This window comes from Schistocerca americana, chromosome 11 (assembly GCF_021461395.2).
Source record: "Schistocerca americana isolate TAMUIC-IGC-003095 chromosome 11, iqSchAmer2.1, whole genome shotgun sequence".
NCBI lineage: Eukaryota > Metazoa > Arthropoda > Insecta > Orthoptera > Acrididae > Schistocerca > Schistocerca americana.
Window position 1 is genome coordinate 120,523,137 of NC_060129.1, and position 5,403 is coordinate 120,528,539.

Below are 5,403 nucleotides of genomic sequence, written 5' to 3' on the forward strand. Positions count from 1 at the left end.
ACCGTAACAGGGGAAGCAAACCAAATACTGCGATTTGTTGCCAGAACACGTAGAACGTGCAATAGGTCTGCTAAAGAGAATCTACATCTACATACACTACTGGTCATTAAAACTGCTACTCCAAGAAGAAATGCCGATGATAAACGGGTATTCATTCGACAAATATATTATACTAGAACTGACATCTGATTACATTTTCACGCAATTTGGGTGCAAGGATCCTGAGAAATCAGTACCCAGAACAACCACCTCTGGCCGTAATAACGGCCTTGATACGCCTGGGCATTGAGTCAGAGCTTGGGTGGCGTGTACAGGTACAGCTGCCCATGCAGGTTCAACACGATACCACAGTTCATCAAGAGCAGTGACTGGCGTATTGTGACGAGCCAGCTGCTCGGCCACCGTTGACCAGACGTTTTCAATTGGTGAGAGATCTGGAGAATATGCTGGCCAGGGCAGCAGTCGAACGTTTTGTGTATCCAGAAAGGCCCGTACAGGACCTGCAACATGCGGTCGTGCATTATCCTGCTGAAATGTAGGGTTTCCACGGGTCGTAACACGTCTGAAATATAACGTCCACTGTTCAAAGTGCCTTCAATGCGAACAAGAGGTGACCGAGACGTGTAACCAATGGCACCCCATACTATCACTCCGGATGATACGCCAGTATGGCGATGACGAATACACGCTTCCAATGTGCGTTCACCGCGATGTCGCCAAACACAGATGCGACCATCGTGATGCTGTAAACAGATCCTGGATTCATCCGAAAAAATGACGTTTTGCCATTCGTGCACCCAGGTTCGTCGTCGAGTACACCATCGCAGATGCTCCTGTCTGTGATGCAGCGTCAAGGGTAACCGCAGCCACAGTCTCCGAGCTGATAGTCCGTGCTGCTGGAAACGTCGGTGAACTGTTCGTGCAGATGGTTGTCGTCTTGCAAACGTCCCCATTTGTTGACTCAGGTATCGAGACGTGGCTGCACGATCCGTTACAGCCATGCGGATAAGATGCCTGTCATCTCGACTGCTAGTGATACGAGGCCGTTGAGATCCAGCACGGCGTTCCGTATTATCCTCCTGAAGCCGGCGATTCCATATTCTCCTAACAGTCATTGGATCTCGGCCAACGCGTGCTGCAATGTCGCGATACGATAAACCGCAATCGCGATAGGCTACAATCCGACCTTTATCAAAGTCGGAAACGTGATGGTACGCATTTGTCTTACACGAGGCATCACAACAACGTTTCACCAGGCAACGCCGGTCAACTGCTGTTTGTGTGTGAGAAATCGGTTGGAAACTTTCCTCATGTCAGCACGTTGTAGGTGTCGCCACCGGCGCCAACCTTGTGTGAATGCTCTGAAAAGCTAATCATTTGCATATCACAACATCTTCTTCCTGTCGGTTAAATTTCTCGTCTGTAGCACGTCATCTTCGTGGTGTAGCAGTTTTAATGGCCAGTAGTATAGATATTCTGCTAGCCACCAAGCGGTGTCTGCCACAGGGCACGCCAAAGTCATATCCCCCCCCCCCCCCACCTCCACCCCCCTCCGTCCGACTCGCCTATCGCACGAGGGAAAAACAACTGTATGGACGCTTCAGTACGAGCTCTAATTTCCCTTATCTTTGAATGGTGATCATTGCGCAATTTAAAAGTTTGTGGTATTAATATATGATATACATCCTCGGCCAAAGTTGGATTTCAGAATTTAGTGAACAGCCGCTTCCGTTTAGCGCGTTGTCTATCTGCAGGTGTGTCCCACTTCAAACTTTCTATGGGATTTGTAACGCTCTCGCGATGGCTGAATGTACCAGTCACGAATCTTGCCGCTCTTCTTTGGACCTTCTCAATCTCTTGAATCAGATTGAGCTGGTACGGGTCCCATAAAGACGAACAATACTCCAAGACTGGACGAACTATTGTAAGCTATTTCCTTTGTTGAAGGACTGCATCGCTTCAGGATTCTACAAATAAACCGCAATCTAGAGTTCGCCTTTCCCGTTACTTGTGTAATCTGATCATTCCATTTGAGATCATTTCGAATAGTCACACCCAGATACTTCACGGATGTTACCGCTTCCAAAGACCGGCCATTTATTTTGTACTCGTACATTAATGGGGATTTTCGCCTTGTTATACGCAGTAGGTTACACTTACTAATACTGAGAGATAACTGCCAGTCATTACACCACGCATTTATTTTCTGCAAATCCTCATTGATTTGTTCACAACTTTCGTGTGGTACTACTTTCCTGCAGACTACAGCATCATCGGCAAACAGTGTAAGGCCGCTGTCAATACCATCAACCAGATCGTTTATGTAAATTGTAAAAAGCGGAGGACGTATTACGCTGCCCTGGGGCTCAGCTGATGTTTCGCTTGTTTGTGTTGCAGTCACCCCATTCAGGACGACATACTGCTCCCTGTCTGTTAGAAAACTTTCTGTCCTATATGTCATCGGATAGACCGTAAGCGCACACTTTTTGGAGCAAGAGACAGTGCGGAACTGAGTCGAACGCCTTTCGAAAGTCGAGAAATATGGCATCAACCTGGGAGCCGGTATCTAGAGCCTGTTGTATATCGTGCACAAGGAGGGCCAGCTGTGTCTCGGATGACTGCTGTTTTCTAAAACCGTGCTGGTTTCGGCAGATGTGCTTCTCAGAATCTAGAAAGGTTATTATGTCTGAACACAATATATGTTCCATGATTCTACAACAAATCAACGACAGTGAAATTGGCCGGTAATTACGTGCATCCGATTTTCTACTCTTTTTATAGATTGCCATGCCACGCCCGGGTTCTCGGGTTCGATTCCCGGCGGGGCCAGGGATTTTCTCTGCCTCGTGATGGCTGGGTGTTGTGTGCTGTCCTTAGGTTAGTTAGGTTTAAGTAGTTCTAAGTTCTAGGGGACTTATGACCACAGCAGTTGAGTCCCATAGTGCTCAGAGCCACCCCATAGATTGCCATGACCTGGGCCTTCTTCCAGTCCCGTCGAACTTTCCACTGTTCCAATGATCTCTGATATATGACGGATGACAATGCTGCTATATTTGTAGCATAGTCAACATGTAATGTTACGGGGATACCGTCTGGGCGTCTAAGGATCTTAACTCTTAGTGGTTACACTACGCTTTTCTGCCCTCTTCTGGAGTACTTCTGTGAGGTCTGGGTCAGCGTCGGATAGGATCGACGGAGGATGTCGAAAAATTCAAAAAAGGGCAACTCATTTTGTACCATCGCGAAATAAGGGAGTGTGTGTGCCACATATATGACACACAAATTGGAGTGACAGTCATTACAACTAAGGCGTTTATCGCTGCGCTAAGAAATTCTCTTGAAATTTCAATCACCAACTTTCTCCTCCGATTGTGAAAATATTCTTTTGGCACCCATCTATACAGGCAGAAATCACCAACATAATGAAATAAGAGAAATCAGAGTTCCCAGAAAAATTTAAGTGCTCGCTTTTCCCGCACGTTGTTAGTGTGTGTGTGTGTGTGTGTGTGTGTGTGTGTGTGTGTGTGTGTGTGTGCGTTCGTCTGGATCTTATGGGTGCTCAACGGCGAGGTTTTCAGAGCGCTGCTCGAGAGTGGAACGGTAGAGAAGTAGCTTGAAGATCGTTCGATGAAACCTTTGCCACGCACTTAATTGTGAACTGCAGAGTAATCACGTAGATGTAGTTGTAGATGTACAAGGTGTTCAGAAACTTAAACGTGGCTCCAGCTGCAGCAACTGTGTGACAGCAAAATTGAAGAGGCTGAAAAATCAGCCAACCAACTGCAAATAAAGGTTTTTTCGAACCCCTGACAGTTTTAAATTTATATCTGAAGATAGTAACTGTTCTCGAAAGACCATACACCGTTTATGACCGTGCAGCTTCTCTAGAACAAACGATAATTAATTGAAACCCTCAGCTGCCGACAGTTGTTGTTGACATACCTCGATGGGGACAGCTGAAAATGTGTGCCCCGACCGGGACGGACTCGAATCCCGGATGTCCCGCTTATATGGCAGACGCTCTATCCATCCTTTTTTTATTATTATTTGGTCGTTGCGGACTTCACATGACATACGTTAAAGTTCGTTTCTTGATCCTTCCACTCAATTTTTTATTACAGAGCCCAACCAGCTCTCTGATCAAACACGCTGAGCTGAGCTGAGAACAGATAACAAACAATCAATGGTATCTGTTCTCTCCAGAAAAGTTACTATCTTCATACATAGTTAAATGGCTACCCGGCCATTCACCCTCGTCTGTGCGTATGCGCACAGGTTGCCCAAACTTTTACGGGAATCGTGACCTTACTGTGCGAGAGTAATGAGTGAATGGGCAAATATCTATTAGGAACATTACGTATGTAGATTGTGGACAATTGGGAATGTGGGTCTCACGGGAAGCGTCCAAGGGATAAGTCCCTGCAGTCGCTCTATTCATCTGTGTCCTCGGTGGCTCAGATGGATAGAGCGTCTGCCATGTAAGCAAGAGATCCCGTTTTCGATTCCCGGTCGGGGCAGACATTTTCAGCTGTTCCCATTGAGGTATATCAACAACAGCTGTCGGCAGCTGAGGGTTTCAATTAATTATGATTTAGTTTGAAAATTGTCTTTTACAGAAGGAGTGACGAACCCTAAAAATTGCATTAATGGTTACAAAGGTACACTGTTGTCCAAAATTAAAGCAACAAACCGCTCTTTCCCCGTCCTGTGCGTAAGTACCGATATAATCGTACAAACTGTCAATAGACGTCCGCACGGAAGATGGCATTCCGGCCAACGGACAGCCACGCCAACGATGACGTCTGGACAGCCATCACACAGAGTAATACGAGGGCTATCCACAAAGTACATTACGTTTTGTAATTGAAAATAAATAGAGTATTGGAATTTTTTTTAATTATATACAGATGGAAATGTCGTGTGGCTAGGGCCTCCCGTCGGGTAGACCGTTCGCCTGGTGCAGGTCTTTCGATTTGACGCCACTTCGGCGACCTGCGTGTCGATAGGGATGAAATGATGATGATTAGGACAACACAACACCCAGTCCCTGAGCGTAGAAAATTTCCGACCCAGCCGGGAATCGAACCCGGACCCTTAGGATTGACAGTCCGTCACTCTGACCACTCAGCTACCGGGGCGGACATTATATACAGATGAAAGCCACACTTAAAGACTACTTTTCTCCATAGTTGCCATTTAAATTAAGGCACTTATCGTAGCGATGGACGAGCTCGGAAGTTCCTTCGTCGTAAAATTCGGCCGCCTGCGCCTTCAACCACGTGGTCACCTCTTCTTGAAGCTGTGCGTCGTCATCAAAACGCTGGATAGCCAACCACTTCTTCATTGCTGGGAATAAGTGGAAGTCGCTCGGTGCCAGGTCGGGACTGTACGGCGGATGAGGAA

General features: G+C 46.7%; 1 non-coding gene across 1 annotated transcript; it reads right to left on the minus strand.

Annotated features, from left to right (window-relative positions):
- Positions 1-5,065: 5,065 nt before the first annotated feature.
- Trnad-guc lies at positions 5,066-5,138 on the minus strand. The gene has a single exon. It is a non-coding gene; the product is annotated as a tRNA-Asp (tRNA).
- Positions 5,139-5,403: the final 265 nt, after the last annotated feature.